We start from the raw sequence: 16,101 nt of genomic DNA, 5'->3' as shown, positions 1-16,101 counted from the left end.
GTTACATGTTGGAGAAACAGGAATAGGAAAGATCTTAAGAGTCCCTTTTTTAGAATTTACAAGGCATCTATGGTGGAAAATCATCTTTTGGAAGCGTTTGGACAAAACAGGTAAAGTGTGTCCACAGTCAAATTGGAGTAATAGTAACACAATGAATCTCCTGACCTTAAAATAGGATTCAAATCAAAATGGTTGTAGGCTGGTCGCAATGTAAAGTAGTACACTCCAAAAAAATATTGTTCAGACAAAACAAAAACAAAATAACGCAACAGTTTGCATTAATATATTGAAGTTACGACAACATCTAACAAAATGAAATTCAGACAACAAACTTTATTATGTTAGCTAAATATTTTCCTCTTCAATCAGATGCATTTTTACAAAGCAAAAACCTCAAATCTATGAGTTGAATACTCAAAAATGTTGTTTCAATTAGTTTTTTATTTTAAAACTGAAAACAAACCCAGCGTTATGTACTTAATATCACGCACAAGTTTAGAACCCCAAATAAATGAAGTAGCGGAAATTGTAAAACTTTTCAGTTTTTTTTTTTAAATTTACAGTTCATGCTTGTAAGAAATACATTCAACAACAACATTTTTGTTATTCAGTAATGTTTTTTTGTAATAAACCACAGGTTTTCATTGTTTTACAAAACAAAAACATGTACTGTCCCATATTATCAGTGTAAAAAAATAACAAAAAACATCAGTGTGTGGACTTAAAAATACAAAACAACTCCATTATTGTGGAAAAATTTCTTTGGGTTGCTACAAATTAAATATTGTTTTAAAGTAGACAGACAGATATATTTACCTTTTTAAATTAGCCGCATTTTTAAAGTAATGTAATTATCAATATTTTTCTGTTTTATAAACAGAAAACTTAATAAAATGATTCTGGTAACTTAAAAGTTTTAATCTAATCAGCATTTTAGAATGTTTAAGTTACAATAATGCATTAAACCATGTAGTGTTTACAGAGCTCTTGAGTTATTTTTTTAGAGTGTGAGGTTTTACCCGCCCACCGATATTGATTGTCAGCTGCATATTAAAGAGCCCCTATTATGGGTTTTGAAAATGAGCTTCTATGTAGTGTGTAACACAGCTCTAAGTGAAGTGAAATATCCAGCTAAGGCTTAAATCTAAAAGTGTACAGTGTTTAAAACTATTGATTCATCTATAAACAAGTCGACTCATAGTGCTTCAAATGAATCATCCTGATAACGAGTCTTCAGCCGTTTCGGCGTGACGTTGATATGAAAATTAAGCCCCACCCAATTGTTGGGCGTGCAAACCCGGGAAACTTCAAACCTGGGGCCCCGCCCACAAACAAACAAACAAACACTATAGCAAATCCCTGTTGAATAGTTTCACATTGCATCAGCAGTTTTTGCGAAAACCCTCTAAGCATTTCCCATGGTGCATTTCAAAACCAAATGTGGCATCGGCTCTAATGTGAAGTGCATTTCTGAAAGAGTTGACAGGGACATGTGGAGTGACAGCGTCTCTGCATATCTGATGCTTTATCTCTCCCACTGGCCCACTTTTTTTCTTTCCGCTCCTTTAACTGTACTTAACCTGCCATCCACTCACTGAAGAGGAGAATCACTTAGTCGCACGTTTCATGCCATCACAAAGAACGCATACATTTCAGATGTGTCCTATATTTACGCTCTCAAAGACGTGCAATAAAAAAGGAGGAATGTGAATTCAATGGAAGGATTTTTTTTGTGCACAAGGAAGCAAGGCTGTGTGACTCCAAATGAGCACTATAAATCCGTTTCCCTTTGTCAGGTAGTAGGTAATGAGTTGCTGGGCTTTCTGAATAATTGAAAATGAACAAAGCAATGTAAAAAGTCCTTCTGCGTTTGTGTCACCGGTTTTTTAATAACTGGGGGTTGCACAAATTCAATCTTTTTCATAAATGATTATGAAACAAATGCAAAACAGAAGTCCTCATGCACAGCAGTTTCTCTAAACCCCCTAAAAAAAGCAGAAGGAATCTTCTCTCATATTGCCTTCTCAGGTTTTTTGGTAAGGAAAAAGATGTTTTGCTCCTTGGGAAAATAAGCAGACATCAACATATAGTTATTATAAGCACTTGCTGCCCTATATATTAGGGCACTTAAAGGGACAGTTCACCCCAAAAAAATACAAATTTCCACATTATTAATAATAATAATGGTTTCTAACATTTTATATAGCGCTTGTCTGGGCACTCAAAGCGCTGTAGAAAATCGGGGGGGGGGGGGGAGGGGTGTCTCCACCTGGATGACGCGACGGCAGCCATTTTGCCATTGGTGAAGAGGAGACAGAAGCTGCTTCCCAAATGGCACACTATACACTAAACACTCATGCACTTACGTGTATGTATGTATGTATGTATGTATGTATGTATATATATATATATTTATATATATATATATATATATATATATGTGTGTGTGTGTGTGTGTGTGTGTGTGTGTGTGTGTGTGTGTGTGTGTGTGTGTGTGTGTGTGTGTGTATATGTATATATACGTGTGTGTGTGTGTGTGTGTGTGTGTGTGTGTGTGTGTGTGTATACATATATATATATATCAATTTTAAGCCTTACTCTTAAAAAAGGAAATAACATATCACATATTGTCACAGTAAATTCTTTAAAAAGCAACTAACACATTTGAAAAAAGTGACCTGGAATTGTGATTTATTGCTTTTTTATCCCAACACCGATAATACATTTCATAAATATGATTGAGATTGTATCCATGCTTATGACAATTGTCATTAAGCGTCATTAGCTCAGTTATGTCATTTTAAATACAAAGGTGAGGTTGTTTGCTATGACAACTTGACCCAAACAAATAGATCATTACCTGTCTTTGTTTTTGTCACGACAACTTGACATTACCATAAGAACATAACTTGTCATAAACCTGTCATAAACATGATTGTCATAAATGCATTATAATTGTGTCATGAGTTTGATAACAGCATCATTAATATTTTTATTTGCCTCAACTACAGTGGTACAATATAATTTGTTATTAACATGTCATTTAATATTAATTATGCTGTTATAAGTATTTTGACACTAGAAAGTTGACTGACAAATTCAGTTTGTTTCACTGACAAAAAAGTGCTAAAAAAAATTTTATTATGTATATATTTTTGTGTCATGATTAAGTTGTCGTTTAACACTTTACACCTCTTCAAATAAAGTGTCAAACACAATAAAAAGAAAATATTTTGAAGAATGTTTGTTGCTGGCACCCATTGACTAATCATATTGACTTAAAATGGTTTTAAAAAAATTGTTTTTTTTACTGCAAAATGAAACAAATAAGACATTATCCAGGAGAAAAAAAATATTATTAGACATATTGTGAAAATTTCCTTGCTCTGTTAAACATAATTTGGAAAATATAAAAAAAAGAAGAAAACTCAAAGGGGGGCTAATAATTCTGACTTTAACTGTACATGTTCAACTTTATATATATATATATATATATATATATATATATATATATATATATATATATATATATATATATATATATATATATATATATACAGTTGAAGTCAGAATTAATAGCTCCCCTGAATTATTAGCACCTCTGTTTATGTTTTCCCCAATTTCTGCTTAACAGAGAGCAGGTTTTTTCAAAATATTTTAAGGGGCTAATAATTTTGACCTTAAAATGGTATTCTAGCCGAAATAAAACAGAAGAAAAAAACATTATCAGACATACTGTACAAATTTCCTTGCTGTGTTAAACATCTTTTGAAAAAAAAAAAATTTAAAAGGGGAAAAAAATCAAAGTGGGTCCAATAATTCTGACTATCCCTTTAAGCTGTCAATGAAGTGCATGTAAATTTTATTTTATCACAGAAAAAAGTAACAAAGGAACTTACCACACTCCTCAGTGTTTGTTTGTTTTATTTATTAATAAAAATTATTAAAATCTTTAATAATAAAATCATATTTGTTATTAAATTTGCAGAATAAAAGGGAACTTTAAATGCACCATAGAACAGTTGCATACAAAATAATGAAGTAATGTTTCAGGGTAGATCAAAATTAAAAGAAACATACGAGCAGATGAAAGTTTAATGTTTTCCACATCCAGCAAAACTTGTTTCACTCTGATATTCTCAGATCTGAATCAAGGGCTTTTCACAGGAGGTCTGTGGTCATTACTAGTCCACAAGTCCCTCTTAAATAGAAAGTGTGAATTCAAAACAGGCCCAAACTAAAGACTCCTCCCGAGAAATCAATTTAGAAGTCTCGACCATGCAGTTAGAGGCAACTTCTTTGTTCATTTTCTGAGATCCTGAACTTTCTATAAAGCATTAATGACTTGGTCTACTGGTCTGGATATGCAAACGCATGTATAACCTCAGGCGAGAATTTGTTTCTAAGATTTCTGCTTCAACTAAGATGTAAATGATTCCCCCCCGCCCAAAAAAGCCGCTTTGGTATGTGACGCCTCCTGAAGTGTTTGTGCTCCAGACGTGAATAATTCCTCAAATCATGCGTCTTGTTAAGCAGAGTTGCGCTGTTACTTCACTAAGTGATCAAACTAGTTTTTCCGAACTAAAAATATCCTACATATCTTCAGTCAGTTCTACTTTGAAAGAGAGTGAGAATCACCGAGCTCCAAATGAGATAAATCTTGCTCCAAAGAGCACTTTGGGCTGAGAACAATCTTTTCTTTTTGAGGGTTGTTCCAAACAGAAACGCTCCAAACTGGCACTGTGGAATGAATGATTTTTGAAGGGTACAAGTGCCAAGAGATGGACACTTTTAGCTTCCATGATTTTTTGAGAAAGTTTAATTGTGTGATGCAGATTATTCAAGATAATGCCGAAGTGCATTCCAACAAACTTTTATTGGGTCAGGGACCTAATTAAAATGAAGATTTGTCGATTTGTGCACTGAAAATACACTGAAAAAACTACAGTAATTAATTTTTTTTTTTTTTAAATTAGTATATATACATTAGGCATGGGCCGGTATAAGATTCCGACGGTATGATAAAAATATCACGGTTTCACAGTTTTGTCATTACTGCTCTAAAATATGTTCTTTTTAAATGTCTGGATATAAAAAACAACACGTTTTCCCCTTTAAACACATCATATTTTATTTCTTTGAAAGATTTTACAGCAGTAAACATGTCAGGCTAGGTCCCTATATTAATCTGGGGTCGCCACAGCGGAATGAACCGCCAACTTATCCAGCAAGTTTTTACGCAGCGGATGCCCTTCCAGCCGCAACCCATCTCTGGGAAACATACACACACACACATTCACACTCATACATTACGGATAATTTAGCCTACCCAATTCACCTATAGCACATGTCTTTGGACTGTGGGAGAAACCGGAGCACCCGGAGGAAACCCACGCGAACACAGGGAGAACATGCAAACTCCACACAGAAACACCAACTGAACCAGCGACCTTCTTCCTGTGAGGCGACAGCACTACCTACTGCGTCACTGCTTCGCCACAATGTGATGTTTTGTAAACAAATTTCGGGAGGAGCATGCGCAGAAGTTTCAGTATCGAATACGTCATTGACAATTATCCCATCATCAAATCAGTTCTTGAGCAACCCCTATATATACCAAAGCTGTCTTACCTGCAGCATCTCACGACTTTAGCATCCCTCCACCACCCCGTCACCTCACTTCTTGCGTTGCATTCCCGGGGGGAGGGTTCTGGGGCCGGGCTAGATACTTCGCTCGAATCCCAACTCCTCTTTGTTTCCTAATAAGGGGAATAACTCGAGTTGGAGTGTCTCCTCGAGCTCAGAGCCCTCCCCCCGGACAGCACGCCAAATATGCTTTATACTTAAACGAATGCAAGTGTGAACTCGTGATATATATATATTATAATAATTATATATTAAATATAGTATGTACTGTTAAGTTACTTAAAATTCTAGACCTTTAGAGGTTCGTTCGAACCACCCGAACCCCCCCTGCTACAGACATGTGTTTGCGTACTGGTGTGTGAAAAATGCATCTTGTTTCCTCTTCTTCTTGCTTATTTTTGGATGCAGTGATTCTGCAGTCTTTCAGAAGACCTGCAAAAACACCCTCAGCTATAATATGAAGACATGAAAAAAAGGGGAAGTCTGTAAATGCCAGGCAATCGTAGCATAATTGATGGAAAATTCCATCGATGTAGGCAAAAGCGTTAAAAGACCGATTAAGTGTATAATTTTACAACGGCTGAGTGAGCTTAATGTCCTTCCTGTGCCTGTTGCTGGATGAGCAGTCTTCTGTTTAACGCAGACCGTGCTGACGTTGCTTTTGGGCTTCTTGGTGCTGTAAAAGACACTGATGAGCAGGACAGTTGAGCTGGTGCTGAGGCGGAGATCAAGGCCAGCTTGCGACCCTTTGATCCACTTTCTCCAGTTTGCACCAGAGCGAGTGTGGCTGAAAGTCTGTTTGGCCTCTTAACAACTGGAGGCACATCTCATGTTATTCTTTATTTTTGTTTAGTAACCACGACCGTCTAGCCAGCCACGCAAACACAACCAATTATTGACTTTTAAAATGTTGCATCCTCCAACTCTAGGCAACTTCTGGGGCCAAAGTGTGCAGTAGCTCAGATGAAAAGTTTAGAGCTCAGATTTGATCTTAGAGTGTGTGTATGTTTAAATCCATGATAATGTTTATATGATCAAAAAGTGGGCAGCACGGTGGCTCAGTGGTTAGCACTGTCGCCTCATTGCAAGAAGGTTGCTGGTTCAAGTCTCGGCTTGATAAGTTGGCATTTCTGTGTGGGGTTTGCATGTTCTCTAATTAAATAGATGTGAGCATTTTTTTTTTTTAGAGTTCATTGATAGAGTTGATTGATAATAAAGTGTGTTTGTTTTGCTCTCCAAGGAGAGAGCCTTGAGCTCTAGGTAAAAAAATAATAATAATTTTACAGAAAATATCTCAATTCTTTACAGTAATTTTTTGTCATTTCTAATTATATTCAAAACTTAGTAAAATGACGAACAATCTCTCTAAATTAACAGTTTGACTTTCACTTTAGGTACTTTATCATTAAATACAAATTACCTACATTTCTGTTTTTTATAAAGGGAAATTACAGTATTATTTATACAGTATTTTTCTGGGATTTTAAATTATATTCAAAAGTCCGTAAAAATTACAAACAATATCTGTAAATTAACAGCTTGACTGTTATTTTATGAACTATTTAATTAATGACAAATTGCAGAAATGTGTCTGTTTTACACAATAAAATTGACGTATTATTTACAGTGTTTTTTGAAAAAAATGAAAGGAGGCAGTAATGTTAGCTTTGTTTTGTTATAAATATGCATACAATGAAGCTGAAGGTCATATAAATATGTAGCTACACTATGCCTTAACATTTTCGGTGTCTGCTAAGATATCGAAATGAAAATAGGCATTTGCTTATATCATGTTTTTATTTTATTGTTAAGATGGCGTTATAAAGTCCATTTGAAGATTTACCTGACGTCGCCTTGGTAGTTTGTTTTCTATATCAAACTTGCGAAGAACTGCAAGACTTTGCAAGAAGGATGCTAGACTGAACTTTGCGTACTAGCCTAATATTGACGGGAAAACCCCCAATCAAACACCTCCGTTTTTAGACGTCTCCATTTTCCTCCATCCACACTGACACAGAGAAGCAGCATTTTAAAATTAAAACTACCTCTTCAGCGTTTTCAAAAAGCTCTGTTTTCGGGCCTCGAAAACTCTGGGGTAGTGTTACTGGAAGGCATAACCGTAGCAAAACTTACAACCCAGGCTCATTATGAAAACGCAGTCCCATGGAGATTTCTGGAGAGTGCCAAATACGTCCTAGGAGGTACGTATTTTTGCAGTTTTTGTTTTCGTGAATCCACGAGAGGCCGCTGTGTGCGCTTTTTGAAATCTCAAATTCCTCTCGTGAGTGCCATTTGCACCTGCTGTTCTTGCGTAAAACCACCAGAGGCCGCTGTTGACTGACAGTCTGCACTGCAAAAAAAATGCTTTTCTTACTTAGATTTTTTTGTCTTGTTTCGAGTTCAAATATCTAAAAATTCTTAAATCACAAAGAATTTTCTAGACAAGCAAAACATTGTCTTGTTTTGAGAAATAATATGCCAATATTAAGTGAGTTTTTCCATAAAACAAGCAAAATAATCTGCCAATGGGGTAAGCAAATTAATCTTATGTTAAAAGGAAAAACAAGATTTTATTTGCTTACCCCATTGGCAGATTATTTTGCTTGTTTTAAGGATAAACTCACTTAATATTGGCATATTATTCCTCAAAACACGACAATATGTTTTGCTTGTCTAGAAAATTCGTCTTGATTTGAAAATTTTAAGATATTTGGACTTGAAACAAGACAAAAAATCTAGGTAAGAAAAGCATTTTTTGCAGTGTGAGTGACTGAATGACTGGCCGACTGACCAATAGACTGACCCACCCTCCTCCTTCCCTAAACCCAACCAATTTTACCGATTGACCTGCCCACCCACTCACTTCCCTAAACCCAACCAACAATTTACAAAAGCTGTCCCGAAAACGAAAAGCCCTCGTCTGATTTTTACAACGCTTTCAGATTTTACCACATTCTCACCCTGTTCTTCACTTGTTCACGTTATTTTTTGGATTCTGTTTTTGTCTTATCTGGTTTCTGGAACTGCTCTTTCTCGGACTCGAACCCCAGAATCATCGTGGTCAACTTCTTTCTGCGTCTCAAGACCACCGATGTACACAACGAGCTAACCGGACAAACTGGTTGCAGCAGAAAAACTGTAGCGTTCGTTTAATAAATTAAATGCAGCCTTACAGTATGTACCTCCGGCTACATTATTCGCTGTCTCCAGAAACAACCATGGGACTACGTTTTCAGAATGAGCCTGTGTTGAAAACTAAAGCATTTTAAAATTAAAACGTATTGGTGTAAACAAGGGCGAGGCAGTGGCGCCGTAGGTAGTGCTGTCGCCTCACAGCAAGAAGGTCGCCGGGTCACTGGTTCGAACCTCGGCTAGGTTGGCGTTTCTTTGTGGAGTTTGCATGTTCTCCCTGCCTTCGCGTGGGTTTCCTCCTGGTGCTCCGGTTTCCCCCACAGTCCAAAGACATGCAGTACAGGTGAATTGGATAGGCTAAATTTTCTGTAGTGTATGAGTGTGTGTGTGTGAATGTGTGTGTGGATGTTTCCCAGAGATGGGTTGCAGCTGGAAGGGCATCCGCTGCGTAAAAACTTTCTGGATAAGTTGGCGGTTCATTCCGCTGTGGTGACCCTGGAATAATAAAAGGACTAAGCTGACAGGAAAATGAATGGTGTAAACAAGGTCTTAGGAATCATCTCTTTGGTGAATCGTGTGTAGCTAGTGACCAGCTAGGGTCAATCATAAGCATGTGATCCTCTCGAAATTAGTTTATAAATAAAGCACACTATAAATGTGGTTCCTGGAGTATTATATAACACAAAACAGCTTCTTCTGAATCAAAACTCCTTTATTTTTCTTCATCTACAATGAAATAGGATCATGTGACCTTGCCTGCTGTAAAACGCATTTGTTTGGGCGTTCTGCGTTTTTGTGAATTGGCATGTGCGAAGCTGACTTACAAAGCCATTTTAACCCTGATATTTTCACCCCAATTCACACATTCAAGGAGGCAATCCCAGCAAGCATTAGGAGTCTTTTTTTTATATTCAGTCTGAATGGGTTCAACACGAGGTCTCCCTACAAACATACACATCATGAAGTCTCTCGGATGACTGGAGAAAGGCCTGCAAAAGAAATGGAAAACCTTGGCGCATATGAAAAATGTATTTACCTGACATTTCTCAGTCGTTGATGGGCAATATTTTTGAACAGTTGTAAGTGTTAATATGTATACTATGGAAGGCACACCATAGAGGGCATTGGTGTTCATAGGAATGCTTCCAGAAGTGTTTTCCCAATGGTACTTCAACAAAGCCTCATTCACACTACTAGCAGCTTTGTAGTGTTGCAATTGAAGCTGCAAGTGTGGGTTTTCTTATGGCTGCAGTTACACTGAAGATCTCGATGGTCAATTCTGATTTTTGTGACTGTATAAGATTTTTTTGTTTGTTTTAGGATCCACATCATCTTTCTAAAGGGACTTGTATCTGATCAATTACCATGCGCACGACAAAGGCGCAATGACGTGAAAAAAAATAACTGGTGCTGACAGACAACTAATAGAAGAGCATTCTTTTCTCTATTCCTCTGGCTACATAATTCGCGATCTCCATAAAGGTATATAGGGGTACATTTTCAGAATGAGCCTAAGTTTCGATATAATATGCCGGCAGCGCAACTCTCACATGGTCGCCCACTGAAGCTAAGCAGGGCTGCGCCCGGTCAGTACCTGGATGGGAGACCACATGGGAAAGCTAGGTTACTGCCGGAAGTGGTGTTAGTGAGGCCAGCAGGGGGCGCCCAACCTGCGGTCTGTGTGGGTCCTAATGCCTTAGTATAGTGACGGGGACTCTACTGCTTAGTGAGCGCCATCTTTCGGATGAGACGTTAAACCAAGATCCCGACTCTCTGTGGTCATTAAAAATCCCAGGATGTCTATCAAAAAAGAGTAAGGGTTTAACCCCGGCATCCTGACCAAAATCTGCCCACTGGCCTCTGTCCATCATGGCCTCCTAACCATCCCCATATCATAACCAATCAGCTGGTGTGTGGTGTGCGGTCTGGCGCAAAATAGCTGCCAGGTGGATGCTGCACACTGGTGGTGGATGAGGAGATTCCCCTATGGGTAAAGCGCTTGGAGTGTCCAGAAAAGCGCTATATAAATGTTAGGAATTATTATTATTATTATTATTAATATTATTATAATTAATGTCTATGGCTTAATTTATGTTAATGATGTATGCAAAACATTTATATTAGTTTGTTTAAATAGAGGATGTTGCTCTCTCTCTCTCTCTCTCTCTCGCTTGTTTACATGCTTAAATACTTGGTAACACTTTATTTTGATCGTCCATTTGAGTATTAGTAGAGTGTCTGCATAATTTCTGTTGATATTGCTGCTAAACAGACATTTAACTTACTATAAGAAACATATTGGGTTAGGGTTCAAAATAGCAATGCCTTAACAATGTGACTTAACACACCTCCTTTTCAGACCAGCACACACGAGTGCACAAGTTATTTGCTATTTAAACAATGTGATGTAAAACAAGAAAATGATCCCTGTGCCAGGCTGAAATTAGCAAAAATATTGCACCGAGTGCACGAAAGGGCCCACAGTGTATGTTCTTTTTTTTCCTCAATTAAAAGTTTAATTAGGGTGACAAAGTGGCGCAATAGGTAGTGCTGACATTTCTGTGTGGAGTTTGCATGTTCACCCTGCATTCGCGAGGGTTTCCTCCGGGTGCTCCGGTTTCCCCCACAGTCCAAAGACATGTGGTACAGGTGAATTGGGTGGACTAAATTGTCCGTAGTGTATGAGTGTGTATGGATGTTTCCCAGAGATGGGTTGCAGCTGGAAGGGCATCCGCTGCATAAAACATGTGCTGGATAAGTTGGCGGTTCATTCCGCTGTGGCGACCCCGGATTAATAAAGGGACTAAGCCGACAAGAAAATGAATGAATGAATGAATGAATAGTTCAGTTATTGAAACAAGTAGTTATTATATGTCAGATAACATTTATTTAAGTAACAAGCATGTTTTTCATGGATTCAGTTTCAGTTAACAGCATAATGACCCTCGTTTTCAGTGGTCCCCCGAGTTTTCGCAGCAGGTTTTCATCAGCCGCTAGTTCGCTGTGTTGATGCTAGCAGGCTCCAGAGCCGCGGGTGCAGGAGCTTCAGTAATGATGCAGCCACATTTGAGCCGCTTGTCTGCAGCGCACAAGACCTGTCGACCCCCAACCCAGATATACAGCCATTTCTAAGACCCCCCTCACCGATGGCGGGGCCCAAGCTGTGTTCAGGAGCCAATTTGGGCTGGTTACTGTCAGCACCAGAGGTGTCCCACGGCTCCTGAACACAAACGGCAGTGAGATATAGTGGGCTGAGGACGCTCACATCCATCAACTCTGCTCTCGCTGCAGCCGATTCGCTAAATTATCCTTCACTTTATCCTTCAGCACCAAATTTCATGCGACTGTGCTCGTCGTCTCTCTTCGCACAAACTTTGTCATCATTAATGCACCTATAACTTATAATGACTTAATCTGCATTGATTCATATTAGCAGTGCCATATGCTTCATAATGCTTCATAATGCTAATGCGCTGCTATCATGAACTGCAGGATTATTGTTCGCCGCTACTTGAAGGGATTTTGAGGATAAAAACAGGAAGGCAAAGTGTGAAGCGTGACATTTTGTGCTTAATGATCACTTGTTTACCTGCAATGAAGTATAATGAGAATCAACTTGTCACTCGGCAGATACTAAGCCGACTGCTACATGACTACAAACGCCATATTGCATAATGAACTTCATTTCTCAGCAAGTCATTATTGTTTTCTTTTTTGTGATTGTTACATTTGTTCTCTGGGAAAGAACATTTTTAGCTGATGTAAATGACAAATGTGGAGGTGCTAAACCTTTGATGACTTAACAAAAATCGGCAGAGCTTTTATCCATTGTGATGGACAGGGGACGAGTCGTGAACATTGTCAGGCAACAACCAATCAGGGGTGAGTAATGTAAACATAACGGTATGTGCTTTACACCAGTGGTCCCTAACCCACATGCTGTGGACTGGTACCAGATTGGTATCACATCGCGCAGGAATTCATTAATTATTATTAATTATTTATTATCTGAGTCTAAATGATTCCTCCCTTTGGTTTGGTGCAGATTTAAGACTAATTAAAATAAATTACAATCTTGTAAGATTGTAACTGAAATGAAAAAAGTGGGAGAAAAGTTATAGAACTTTACATTTATGTAAATAATAAAACAATAATATATGGGCGCTTGGTAATATTAGTTAAACCCGGGCTCATTGTGGACATGTAGCCCCGCGGATGTTTCTGCGGACCGCGAGATACAACCCAGGAGGTATGTATTTGAGCGATTTTTTGTTTTCACGGATCCGCGAAAGGCCGCTGTGCGCACTTTTTCGCGTCTCGGAAGCGCATGCCGTTCGCGCCCGCGCTGTTCTCGAGTGAAAAGCCGCCGGATCAGCCGACCCGGCTGCCCTTCTCTTCCTCCTCCTTCCATAAACCCAAGCGACGGTTTGCAAAAGCTGTCCAGAAAAAAAAAAAGCAAAAGCCCTCGTCTTCGATTTCGACCGCGTTTTCGGATCCCACCGCGTTCTCGCCCTTATTTTTCGGATTCTGTTTTTCATCTTACCTGATTTCTGGAACAGCTGTTCCCCGGACTCGATCCCCGTAGTCGTCCCCGCGGTCGGCTCCTCCTCCTCCGGGGCCTCCGCTCCGCTGACGCAACGCTGCGAGCTAAGCGGACAAACTGATTGCATCGGGAAAGCCCTCCACTCGGAGGCGAGCCGTCGGCCGGCGAGCGCGAAGAGGAGGAGCGGAGCGGCGCCACACCGCCCCGCAGCGTTCGCTGGAAAAAAACTAAACGCGGCCATACGTACCTCCGGCCACATAAATCGCGGTCTCCAGAAACGTCCGCGGGGCTACGTTTCCAGAATGAGCGTGGGTTGTATTAGTTACTGAATGTTTGATAATATTAGGAACTAAAATTAAACCTGTGAAAAATATGTTTCTTGAAAAATATGTTCTTGAAAGTTTTCAGTATTCATTCACTCTTTCATTTTCTTTTCAGCTTAGTCGCTGTATTAATCTGGAGTTGCCGCAGCAGAATGAACCGCCAACTTATCCAGCATATGTTTTATGCAGCAGAACATGCAAACTCCACACAGAAACGCCAACTGACCCAGCTGAGGCTTGAACCAGCGACCTTCTTGCTGTGAGGCCTCAGCACTACCTACTGCGCCACCACTTCGCCCAGTGTTCAGTATTGTATACAATAACTAATCATTTGAATAATTAATAATTTAGCAATTAATTCAGCTACAGAAATTGCCACTTGTTTTACAACTTAATGTTCTAACATAAAACCAAAACAGAATAAAAAAACTATTATACAGGAGCCATAAATACAACTAACAAACTGATAAATGAACATATTTGCAGACATTGTATTTAAAGGCATGGTCCAGAGTGTATTTCTATGGCTTGGTTGTGTTTATAAGATGCAAAGCAATGTGTGCTCATGTTTCACTTGTAGAAAATCAGGATATTTTTTCATCTTACTTTGATTATATACAGCTACTCAGCTAATGACTGTCATATTTCTTAGTTTCTCAGGAGGCTCTGATTGGTCAGCTAACATAATGTGCTGTGATTCACGGTTTGGCTCCACGTCACCATGTCACGCCCCTACAAGCACATGCTTTAGCGCTATGTAAATAGTCCAGTCAAAGCAGCAATAGCTGCCTGAATCAGACCGAAAAATGAAAAGCACACAGTTGAACCTCACGCCTGGACTCTTAAGTAAAATAAAAGTGTCTTTTACATATATTTGGGTTATAAGCATGTGTAATTAACATAAAACATTCTGAGATGTAGAACACGGAAAGCGTCCTCATAGAGAGACACTGCAGCGCTGCTGAAGATTGTGTCCGTTTACAGTGGTCTCGTGTTCTCACGAGAAAACGTAAGTATTTTACGTTTTGCCAGTTTAGTGGCTAATTCGTACGAATTCATACGAGTTCAGTCGTACGAAATGGTACGATTTTAAAAAGGAGGCGTGGCACCTGACCCCACCCCTAACCCCAACCGTCATTGGGGGATAAGCAAATCGTACTAAATTGTATGAATTAGATTGTACGAATTCATACGAATTAGCCACTAAATGAAAAAGTTACGAATTGCCGAGAGATTGTGTTGGGTTTGATGGATAAATATAATTTGCTAAATTGTTAGCGGTGCCAAACAGCATTTCCCATTGTTTGTGTTATTTTTTACTTCCTCGCAACAACATACCATTAACGCTAGAAACTGTGAATGTAATTAATTTTATCAAATAAAAGCACTTTCAGGATGTGGCTCACAAGGAGGAGTCTTTAGACAAATCCAGCACTGAACTGGGAGAGATTCTGGAAGTTCTCCTTTGTCAAATGCTAGCTATATATTTTTATTATTCTCTGGAACATAATTAAAAACTAAACTGTAAGTACTTCTGTCTTTCTATCATGTCTTTTGGAAGTCCAAACACAGAAACAGAAGAAGCTCTGTGGGAAATCAGCATTTGGACGCCATTTTAGCTTTCTCTACTGTAACATTACCAGAAACTTTGTTCATTGTAGGCTTTGCTAAGCTAACTCTGTTGAAGCCAATGTCTCCCTTTGCATTGAACTTTCTGTAGCGTCCTACATTCAGAGATGTTGTTTACACATCAACTTAAGTTTAAAATGTGATATCATAGTGGAAAAAGTTAACTCACAGCAAGAAGGTCGCTGGTTCGAGCCTCAGTTGGCATTTCTGTGTGGAGTTTGCATGTTCTCCCCGTCTTAGTGTGGGTTTCCTCCGTGTGCTCCAGTTTCCCCCACAGTCCAAACACATGCGCTGTAGGGGAATTCAATAAACTAGGTTGGTGAAAGGGCATCCTATACAAAAAACATATATTGGATAAATTGGCGGTTCATTCTGCTGTGGTGCCAACTGATGAATAAAAAGAGTTCAACACAATTCCTTTATGTCGTCCCAGCTCAAGTCAATTACGTTAACGTAATTGGTTTTTTTTAAATGACAGTGGAAAGAACATAAAACAATTAAGTTGTCCTCAAAAAAGTAAATATTGCGTTCTTTAAACTCATTTTAAATAGTTTGATAAAGCAGCAATAGTCGTTTTTAGAGTGTTAATTACTAGTTTAATGATTTGCTCCACTCAAGCTGTAAATCAAACGCTTATGGTGTGCTGACGCAGAACTGGCGATAGTAATTAGTCAAATTAAATGTTGAGTTAATTGGATGTTAATGAAGTGCACTTCTACAATCAAGTGCACAATGAACTCAGTAGCCTTCAGCTCACATCGTCAATTGTTTGTTTTTTAAAATACTAATGACTACAGTAAGATGACATGTAACAAATCTAAGACCCTT

The 16,101-nt window shown here is 38.6% G+C and overlaps 1 long non-coding RNA gene across 1 annotated transcript in view; it reads right to left on the bottom strand.

Moving 5' to 3' along the window:
• LOC141376284 (uncharacterized) overlaps positions 1-15,564 on the bottom strand; it is a 34,462-nt gene extending 18,898 nt beyond the window's left edge. The window contains exon 1 of the long non-coding RNA XR_015500728.1: positions 15,439-15,564. This is a non-coding gene — a long non-coding RNA (uncharacterized LOC141376284). The remainder of the gene's footprint in view (positions 1-15,438) is intronic.
• Between the last annotated feature and the right edge of the window lie 537 nt (positions 15,565-16,101).

Source organism: Danio rerio, chromosome 10 (genome assembly GCF_052040795.2).
Source record: "Danio rerio strain M-AB ecotype USA chromosome 10, GRCz13ab, whole genome shotgun sequence".
Taxonomy (NCBI): domain Eukaryota; kingdom Metazoa; phylum Chordata; class Actinopteri; order Cypriniformes; family Danionidae; genus Danio; species Danio rerio.
The sequence above is the reverse complement of the archived record's forward strand: the minus strand, read 5'-3'. Positions and strand labels throughout refer to the sequence as shown.